Raw genomic sequence first — 11,435 nt, forward strand, 5'->3', positions numbered from 1 at the left:
TTACTTGCCAATTAAGGGTTGTGGCCAGGAAAGTGATGTTAGATGCTAGGAGGTTTGTATGTGGGGTTGTTGTCTCTCCTGGTCAGGCGTGGTATTCAGGCATACTAGGTGTAGGTGAAGGTGATAAGGGGTATATAGTCTGGCCCCCTGAGGAAGGAGGATAATGAACATGTGCTCAAGTACAGTAGTGTTAATCGAGATCCAGGCAGGATACGAGGGATATAGATCTGGTTGTGAAATCTTAGAGGGATCGAGAGAGTCCATGATCCCATGTGATAATTGTTGTGATAATGTGATAATTTCCACCTGTATGATATATTCCTTGTACGGAGGAGGTCTAGGAGAGGGCGGATGTCTTTCTGGTGCTGTAAGGTGATGGGTGAGAGGTCTTGGAAGAGTTTGACTTATGTACCTTCGGATAGGACCCACTGTCTCTCCTTGGCACGTTTGAGGATTTCTTCTTTCAAGGCAAAATTTACCATGCAGCAGAAAATGTTGCGTGGGGGTCATAATCCCTGCCCCTGGGACGTAGAGCCCTGTGTATGCATTCCACTTCAATTGGGGAGTCGTGTGGTCTGTCTAGTAAACCATTAAATATAGCCTGAACAAACTGGTAGAGGTTGCTAGGTTCTATAGTTTCAGTGAGACCTCTTACTCTTATATTGTGTCTGCGTGCGCTGTTATCAAGATCCTCCAGGTGCCTATGCATCTCTCTTAGTTGGAAGGAATGAGTGTCAGTTACCTGCTGGATATAGGTGTAGCGCTGGTATTTTTGCCTTCTAATGCCAGGTAATGCTAAACAATGGACAATGCTATAAATTGGTATTTGGCTCCCTCCAGTGGTATACTTGTGAATAGACTTGTTATTTATTCACATTAAAGCTAAGCAGGAAGTGACTTAATTATTTACTTTGTGAGAGAACTTACCTACCCACAATGCCCACTTACCTACCCATGAACACTAAGTGGCAGAACTGCATGCTGGGTAGGTAATAAAAGGCCTGGCGTGGCCATTTTCTTTCTCTTCTGGACGTTTGGCCTGCCTGCAAGGATCTGTGAGGAGGTGTTCCAGAGAGCGCGGTCTACATCAACTGTGGAGCGGAGCAACCACTGGCTCTGCCCTACCCCAGTGTGCTGGAGAAGCGGTGTGATCGGATCGGGAAGGATCCAGAGACACCTGACGGAGCCATCTGAGGGTCCCAGGCATCTTGCGGAGTGGAGCAGGGTGATGGGGCTGGCTGGCAGCAGGACTGAGACAATCGGAGCAGAGGTTTCCAACTTTCCAGGTCTGGTGTGGTGAGAGGGCTGTCGCCCAAAGTTCTTTAACGCACTTTACGCACTTAGACTCATACCACAGCATTGCTGAGACCTGCCGTTCCGCAGAGGGGTCTCATTCAAGTAGACTGAGTTCAAGCAGGGCTCAAGCCTATACTTCATTGAGAACTGACACTGTGCGGTTCAGAGACAACTATACCGGAGGCAGTTATAAGTGTGTTACACAGCAAGACCAGTTTTCAATCATCAGTTTATATTACTTTTTTGCTTGTTAAACCCTTGGATTACAAACACTGCAGTATAATAGCTAGCAGAAGACAGAAGACCAATGACTACATCTTTCACTGAGAGGCCTTGTGTTCAGTTACAGTAACAAGGGACTGCATCATACCTCAGGGGGAGCTCTTGAGCAATTGTACTGTGTTAGTGTGATTGGTGCAGCGTGCTGGAAGTGGGAAGGTGCCCACTGTCGAGGCGTTGTCACTCTGAGCATTAGTCCCACTTGGAGACATGCTTGCAGGAGTCATTAAAGAAATCTTTACATATTAATAAGTTGTGAATACTTATCGCATTGTCATATTACATTTGTGTGGAAATGCAGTTATTGTAATTACCGTTTATACCAGTCTCTGTAAAATTACATTCTGGTTAATTACAATTGGTGTGAAGTGTTGTTCATTCTCCTACAGGTGGAACAACGGATACCCAGGTAATGGTAAGAGTACATTATTGGTATATTGTTATTGTGAGAGTGTCCTTTGTTGTTAAGCTTCACACCAACACTGTTCCACAGTTGTGTCAAGTGGGTTGAGCCAATTCATTTAGGGGTAAAATAGCAGAGTACAGGCCCAATCAAATATCAGCAGCTCCTTCGGTGGTCAGTGCTACACGTGGGGGCTCGTCCGAGATTTCTGTTACTCTGCAATCAAGTCCACCCACTTGGCACCAGTATGGACCCCTTCACAATGGTTCAGTGGTGCGAAGCGGAAGGCGCCCGCTCAGAAGTGAGCGTGGCAATTGAGCTCCCCGGCGAAGCCTGGGAAGAAGAACAGGTCAGTCAAATTGTAAAGACACTGTCCCCAGACAGAAAAGCATGGGTGATTGCCATCAGACCAGATCAAGGGACTTCTCGTACCCGAAAGCTTCTAAGGCAAAAGTGTACAACTGGGCAGCAAAACAAAGCTTTACATGGTACACCCGAAAGTTTCAGATGAGGGTCCCATCAATGCCTCTCACTGGGAGACAGCTAGAGGAACAGTCCCCTCCCCGGCACCCCTGACCATGATCGGGCTAGAACTCCCTGCAGCTTTGGGGGATTTTGTGTCAAAGTGTCAGAAGAGCAACACTATGCTTGGAGGCTGGGTACAGGAGGCTGAGGATCTTCTCAGGAAAACAGCCTGTGCCGGCTGGAGAAGAATTTGATGTATGGATAGAGCAAGCCATGCAGGCTCTGGAAGAGTGGGAGCTGCCAGAGGCCCAAAAGAAGCAGCGCATCAATGACAGTCTGCAAGGAGCTGCTGCAGAGGCTGTCAGGAACTTGAGATTCAGTAATACCACCTGTACAGCCTACGATTACTTGGTTATGTTACAAGAAGAGTTTGGGTGGTGACAGAAGGCAGTCAATCTAATCTATCAGTTTGAACATACCTTCCAAAACCAAGGGGAATGCCTTTCTGAATACATTAGACGACTAAATAAGATGTTATACCAGATTGTGTTGAAAAAAGGGATGATGCCCTCTGCCATAGACCAAGCCAGAATGCAGCAAATCCTAAAGGTGGCTCTAAGCTCTGATCCGGTATGGCTTCATTTGAAAATCTCTGTGGGTGTTATGTCCTTAAAATACCCTGATCTCATCAGAGTAGTGAGAGATGAAGAAGCCATGTTAAATGATCAGCAAGCAACTGTTTGTCCGGTCTCTACACCTTTAGTTGAAGTCAGGCACGCAAGAACAGTGGAGCAAGACTCTGAGATCGCAGCCTTGAAATCTCAAATAACACAAGTAATGGAGATGATGACCTTGTTGGTGGCAAAGTTCTCCAAGACAACCAAAGCAGGAGAGACAACGACAAAAGTACTTTAGATTACATCCACTAACTCAAGCCAGAAGTCGATGAACGATGAAGTTTGCTTTTGTTCCAATTGTGGAGGAACTGGACACTATCGACGAGTGTGCCCAAGCCCAGTGAAGCCTGAGGCACAAGGCCAAAAGCCGGCAGAAAACTCCAGAGGGCCCTGGTGAAGGAGTCAACTGGGTGCCCTGTTGTATTAGCTAGCTCCAAAAGCATAATGACGTGAAGGGACCACGGGAGGGGTCAAAACCCCTAGAGAAGACTCCCGTTATTGTCTCAAAGCGACTCAGCACCTCACTCTTTTCAACCCAGACTACTAGGCGTCGGAGAGTCAATGCACGCCAGACCCACAGGGTTCCACAGGAAGCCAAGCGGAACCCGAACCCCCACAAGAAAGGAGTGCAGATCAAAACCACTAAACAGGTCAAACCAGCCACCTCCTTTAAATTACCCCCCAGATTAGTGGGACCTTCCCCTGATGTCCCCATTCAGGTGGAAGGAATCTACACTAAAGGTCTCCTGGATACCGGGGCCCAAGTGATTCTTCTCTACAGAGACTTCTTTGACAAGCACCTCAAACACTTGCCACTACAGAAGTTGGAAGAGCTAAAGATATGGGGCATTGGGACTCAGAGTTTCCCATACGATGGCTATATACCAATCAAGCTGACCTTCGACCCCTCTGTAGCCGGGAAGGCAGAGACCTTTGACACTTTAGCAGTGGTCTGCCCCTGTCCTCCAGGTGCTGAAAAAAACTCCCTCATCATCGGGACTAATACTGACCTGGTCAGGAGACCGTTGACACCTCTTGTTCAAGAACAAGGTACTTCAGCCACGAGTGTACACTCTATGTTGAAACAAGTATACCAGAACTTAGTACAAGAGCAGAAAGCCACACGGGAGGTAGTGGGCAAGATCTGGCGCTTGGACCGGAGTGAGAAGGTGTTACAACCGGGTGAAGTTTGTCTGAAAGCTTCCGTCAAACTGAGTTGGAGACTGTCACAGACCTAGCCGGGACAGAGGCTGTTGGAGAGGACTGTATGCAAGCCTGTTGCCTTTTGATTATGGGCCCTGGATTTTCAATGGATTCATTCTGTTGGGACACATCCTGTGAGGAGATGCTGGTGTCATCAACCTGTGTTTATGTTAATTAAATGAGCTAATGACATTGTCCTCTATACAATGTAGGAGACGGGACGACTGCTATTGTGTTGATATAACTGTGTGAAACTCGGTGCCCACAAGTCTGGGCGAAAGGTCATGTCTCAGTCACCTAGGCTGTATAAAGGATTAGATAATTAGCTCATGTTAATTAGGTTACATTTGTATTGTTAGAGTAATCTTCTCCTGTGTATATAAGACTGTATTCTGGTTCTGAATAAAGTGAGTTCTTGGTAGCAACAAGCAAGTGTCGCCTTGTGTTGTGCTCAGAGAGGTTGGGATATCTGTATACAGACTGGGGGGAAGTGGTATATGACGGAAGCATTCAAGCGGAGTGTGGGACGTTCCGTGACATTGGTGGCAAGCAGCGGGAAAGCTTCCTGAAGTCTGGGACATCCAAACCTCCAACTGGATCCAGGATCAGCATAGCAGACTTCAGTCACCCCAGCGGAGATATGGACCTGGCATCAGAATTCCCGGGGCTGCTGCGGATCATCCTTTCAACATACACCAGGACTGTGTCTGAGGATGAATACCTGGAGCTTAGGCAGCAAATTCGGGTGGAGCTCTGGATTGCAGCCCTCCGTCTCGCTGGTATAAAACAGGGCAAGTGCTTTCCAACCCAAGAGCAACGGGCCAGTGACCAACGGGCATTGTGGTTGGCATTCCTGGGAGAGCAGCCCCAGGAGCAATGGGTGACTGAGTTGGACAGGTTGGTCCAGCAGGAGATAGAGCTGGACAATCGTTATCGGGCTCTGCAATGGCACGCAGAGTAGGGAAATTTAGGGGAGACAACAGAATGCTCTCCGGAGGGATATGACTTTGGCGGCCCTGGATTGCTGTGGGAGAACCTTACAGATCTTTTTATGTTTGGTGATGAAGGGGAACCTGACCTTGAGGACCTGAGAGACTATAGAGAGTCTATGCTCGGTCTTGCAGGGGTCTCAGAGCTCAAACCTGATCTGGACCATTTGCTAAGGAAGGAACAGCATCTGGAAAGGGCATACAGGAAACTGCTAGAACAAGTTCAGCAGCATGCCAGAGAATCGGCAATGGAAAATCCGGAGATTGCCCTCCCCAAACCTGAAGTGCTGACAACAGGGCAGAGCTCTGCTAACCTCTGCCCAGAAATGATAGCATCTTCTGGGTTCCATGGACAGGAGATGGTGAACCTCTATCCCCAGACATCAGTTGCAGAGACATGGGATTTGATAGACTTTTCTGCTGAGGAAGAACAACCTGATGAGCCTCCAGCAGAAGAGCTGCTATCAGGGCCAAAGTTCACTGTGTTCTGCCCAGCACCAACAGTGGATTCAGCCTTCCTGAGAGAAGAGGTAGTCGGCCTTTCTCCCACAACACTGACAGGGACATGTGATTTTCTGCCAGCAGCATCTATGGAGTTAAAACAAACTTCTCCAGCTGAAGATCTGGTAACTGAACAGAGGGTCCAAGACCTCTGTCCCACACTTTTACCAATTCCAGAGACTGGGGATTTAATAGACGTTTCTGTAGAGGAGGAACCACCTGGCAAACCCCCAGCAGAAGTGCTGGCAACCGGACAGAGGGTCCAAGACCTCTGCCCCACACCTGCAGCAATTGTGGAGGCCCAGGCTGAGAAGATGGCAATCACTTCCCAGCAGCAGATACAGGGGGAGAAGGGAGAGGAGGTGTGTGTTGTCACTCCCCAACAGTTGGCCAGGGTGGAGGAAGTGGGCTTTCCTCCCCAGCAAAGATCCGTGTACCTGGGAGACAGTACCATCGACATGTCGTCCCAGCAGCCAGATGAGGGAATGGAAAAGGAAGCAGCCGGCTCACCTCCCCAATGGCAGCTACACAGTTTAGGAGTGGAGGAAGCCAGCCTCCTGCCCCAACAGTTAGCCGGAGCAGAGGATGCGGAGTCCCCAGCAGAAGTGCTGGCAACAGGGCAGAGTGCTACCAACCTCTGCCCAGCACTGGCAACAACTACAGAGTTCCAGGGAGGCGGGGCAGTCGGCCTCCCTCTCCAACAGTTAGCCGGAACAGATGGTGTGGGGTTTCCAGCAGAAGGGCTGGCAACAGGGCCGAGGACTGCTGGACTCTGCCCTCAATTAACAGAGGATGGATTTCCTGTGAAGGTGGATGGGACTTCAGTCTCCACCTGTATACCCCAGGGATGCTGGGCAGTGGGCCCCGATCCCCAACAGCATGACAGAGTGAGCCCAGACACCCTGTCTTCTCTCCAGCGGCAGAAAGGATTCCAGGGAGAAGAGCCAGCCCAGGCCTCTCCCCAGCGGCAGATATGTTCTCTGAGAGAGGCAGAGGTTGGCTGGGTGAGTAATACTCTGTTTGGAACAATTTGTTTGGGGTACTGTGTGGGTACAGGCAGTAGAGGACTGGAACTATGGACTAACTTCGGAGTCAACCCGTCTGGGGTCTCCTCCTGTGTTAGTCTCCTGCCGAAAGGGGAGAACTGTCACAGACCTAGCCGGGACAGAGGCTGTTGGAGAGGACTGTATGCAAGCCTGTTGCCTTTTGATTATGGGCCCTGGATTTTCAATTGATTCATTCTGTTGGGACACATCCTGTGAGGAGATGCTGGTGTCATCAACCTGTGTTTATGTTAATTGAATGAGCTAATGACATTGTCCTCTATACAATGTAGGAGACGGGACGACTGCTATTGTGTTGATATAACTGTGTGAAACTCGGTGCTCACAAGTCTGGGCGAAAGGTCATGTCTCAGTCACCTAGGCTGTATAAAGGATTAGATAATTAGCTCATGTTAATTAGGTTACATTTGTATTGTTAGAGTAATCTTCTCCTGTGTATATAAGACTGTATTCTGGTTCTGAATAAAGTGAGTTCTTGGTAGCAACAAGCAAGTGTCGCCTTGTGTTGTGCTCAGAGAGGTTGGGATATCTGTATACAGACTGGGAGGAAGTGGTATATGACGGAAGCACTCAAGCGGAGTGTGGGACGTTCCATGACAGAGACAACCTGGCCCTTTCATTGTCCTTGAGACGGACAGAGAGAAGGAAGACAAGGGGTTGGAAATAATCCCAGAAGTGTTGTCGATCAAGGCACTCCAGAGGAGCAGAGGGAAGATCTCAGTCAGTGTCCGAAACACCACAAGCTTGCCTGTGAAGATGCCAGCTAGAGTGTTGCTGGGACAGGTGAATCAAGCAACCCCAGTCTCACCATGTGGTATTGTGGGAGGACAAGAGGGAGAGATTCCACTGGAAGAATTCTACCTGAAATACACACCCCTTACACCTGCTTGGATGGAGAGAGCAAAGACTCAGCTCCTGAGATGGAGAACTGCCTTCTCAAAAAGTGAGTTTGATGTGGGGCTTGCAAAAAGTGCTGAACACAAGATCAGATTGGAGGAAGATAAACCTTTCCGAGAAAGAGTAAGATGGATTCCACTGGGAGACTTGGAAGATCTATGAGAGCAGCTGGCTGAGCTGAAGAACGCAGGAATTATCTGGGAGTCTATATGCCCAATAGTGGTGGTGAGGAAGAAGAATGGGTCATTACGGTTGTGTATTGACTATAGGACACTGAACCGAAGGACCATTCCTGACCAATACACCACACACCGAATAGAAGATGCCTTACAGAGCCTGTCAGGGGACGAGATCGAGAGGATCGAACAAGGAGAACTTCAAGAAGGACCCCAGATCCCAGACCTGGAAGAAAAGAAAATCGAGGAGAGGATGAAGAGCTGGAATCAAAAAGCAAAAAAAAAGAGAATGGTGGGTGAGGGGATTGTGAATATCAGTGGAGTGGAAGTAACACAACAGGAAATAAAGGTTCTGGATAAAGGTTTATAATTTGCCCCAAAGAAAAATTTGAATAAATTTAATACATATGTTGACATACATACATTTACTCGTAGTTTAAGTATAAAGAAATATATGATGACTAAACCTGGAGAAAATATAATTAGGAAGAAGACTGAGACTGATGACATCATATATAGGTCTTTGAGAAATAAATCACTCTTTCACTCCCTGATTGGGAATGATGGACATATGGAAGTATTCCGGAAGATGGTGCTGAGAGATCTCCATGACCTGAAAATAAAAGGAGTTTATGATCCTGGAGGTATAAAAAGTGGAATAAAAAAACTGGAACAGAGAAAGGACCTAGTAATAAGGCCTGCAGATAAGGGTGGTGCAATAGTGGTACAATCAAAGAAAGCTTATAGAGAAGAACTGAATCGACAATTGAATGATGAGAATACCTACCAGAAGTTATTAAGCAATCCAACCATAAGATAAAAAAAGGAACTGAGTAAGTAATCGAAAAAGGACAGTCAAGTCCGTCACTTCAATGACCGTAAACTTATAGTAGAATTGTTCAGCAGTCTTTGCTCTACAATTCTATAACTCTGATCAGCGAATTACAACCCACTGATCAGAGTTGTTAATCCTAAATGTGACCACCCCCCCTCCATGCCGCCGCTTACCTGTCCCAAGCCTCTCCACTCCCGCTGCTCCTTTCCACCTAAAACTACTCCCCCCACTCTCCTTTTCTATCCCCTTCACCCCCAGCACTGAGTACCCCCCCCACTCGATCCAACCCCCACAAATCGGATCCTCTGCAGCTACCATAAAAAGCTGCATCCCTCCTCTGCCGCTCTCACCGGCTTCAGGTGCTGCATGGGGCCTTGGGGGGCCCCCAATTACTCTGATCACCCCCCCATACCGGTCCCCGCACCCCCAATCCATCCATGCTGGGAGCGGCATTTCCCCTTCCCTCCTGCAGCCTGCAGCTTCTGCACTGGCTATCTGACAGGCTAGGGATCGTGGAAGGGGGGAGGGGGGGTGCAGTGCGATAGATGTTTGGGCTTGGGGGGGCTTGGTAAACATGTGTTTACCACCCCCCTCAGTGTAGCACCCTGGGCGAATGCATCGATGCACTATGATCGCTCCTATATGCCCACTGACATCTGATAATAGTAAATGCAAGTGTTACTATGTATCAGACTGTCAGTTTATGAATGAATGGAATCTCTATACAAATTCCATGCCTTCATTCAAGTAAAGTGATACAGAGAAAAGGACTATCTTCATTCCCTTTCTCTGTCTCAAAAAAAGAGATATGGGGGTCTGTTTAGACCTCTGATATCTGACCAAAAAAGAAATATATGCAAAAAAAAAAAATATATAACTGTTAAAAAAGTTAAAAAAACCCTAGTAAGACCCAGTGACTTTTTGGGGGGACAGCAACCCCCCCCAGGTCTGCCCGCACCCAGCCTCTCCATGGTGGCGGTCCCCCCTCCCGCACTCACCCATCCACGATGACGGTCTTCTCCCGCACTCACCCCTCCACATCATCGGTCTCCCCCTGCACCCCCCCTCCTCGGCTTCCTCGGGAAAATCTGGAAAACCATAGCGAATATTAATTGTCACAAGTGGGTAGGTTCGGGGTGCAATGCTCTGCGCCCTGAGCCCAACCTTTTTCAAGCCAATTAGAGCCTCAGGATATACATCATGTGGCTTAAAAAAAAAATGCAAATGTATGAGTCCGGCGCCCTGCAGGGGAGCGGCACCCCTGCGCCCCTAATGGACCACTCCTGGTATAACCCCTTTCACATGGAGCGGACTCTGTCAAGCAGATCCGCCTGCTCAGTGGGGAATCTGTCTGCTGAACCCCACTGAGCAGGTGGACGACAAGTAGGGATGAGCTTTGTGTTTGAATCGAACGCATGTTTGACTCGAACATTGTGTGTTCGGTCGTTTGCCGAATTACGAACGATATGGGCCGGTCGCGCCAAATTCGAGTGGCGCGTCATGGCCCATAATTCACTGCGGCATCGCAGTGCATTGCTGGCTGATGATTGGCCAAGCATGCACTCTGACCTGCATGCTTGGCCACGCCTGCACGGCGGCCCTGTGTAGTGTGTTCTGGCATTGAGAGAGAGATAGATAGACAGAGAGACAGTGTCATTTGATTTAAGTTAGATACAGTAGGCAGGCGAGTCAGTTAGCTGCACTTACAGTGTATTGTATATATATATACATCCTAGGTGTTGTATATATATATATATATATATATATATATATATATATATATATATACATACTGTATTCAGTTTAGCTAGATCCATTCCTGTTATTCACTTTCTACTACTGACAGGCAGGCAGGTGTTTTTACAGTATTTACAGCTACCTGCAGAAAATTGCTGGTGTTCTTCTGATCCTATTAGTCCTATTAGCTACAGTATTTACAGTTTGTGTACTGCGTCCTCTGCACAGTGTGCACCTAAAGCTACCTGAAGAAAATGAGTGGTGTTCTGATCCTATTAGTACAGTACCACAGGCAGCTGCAGTATTTACAAGTTAGTGCAGTGCGTCCTCTGCACAGTGTGCACCTAAAGCTACCTGAAGAAAATTAGTTGTGTTCTTCTGATCCTATTAGTACAGTACCACAGGCAGCTGCAGTATTTACAAGTTAGTGTAGTGCGTCCCCTGCACAGTGTGCATCTAAAACTACCTGAAGAACATTAGTGGTGTTCTTCTGATCCTATTAATACCACAGGCAGGCAGCTACAGTATTTACAGTTAGTGTAGTGCATCCTCTGCACAGTGTGCACCTAAAGCTACCTGAAGAAAATTAGTGGTGTTCTTCTGATCCTATTAGTACAGTACTGCAGGCAGCTGCAGTATTTACAAGTTAGTGTAGTGCGTCCTCTGCACAGTGTGCACCTAAAGCTACCTAAACAAAATTAGTGGTGTTCTTCTGATCCTATTAGTACAGTACCGCAGGCAGCTGCAATATTTACAAGTTAGTGTAGTGCGTTCTCTGCACAGTGTGCGCCTAAAGCTACCTGAAGAAAATTAGTGGTGTTCTTCTGATCCTATTAGTAAAGTACCGCAGGAATCTGCAGTATTTACAAGTTAGTGTAGTGCGTCCTCTGCACAGTGTGCACCTAAATCTACC

Source organism: Aquarana catesbeiana, linkage group LG12, assembly GCF_042186555.1.
Source record: "Aquarana catesbeiana isolate 2022-GZ linkage group LG12, ASM4218655v1, whole genome shotgun sequence".
In the NCBI taxonomy this organism is placed as follows: Eukaryota; Metazoa; Chordata; class Amphibia; order Anura; family Ranidae; genus Aquarana; species Aquarana catesbeiana.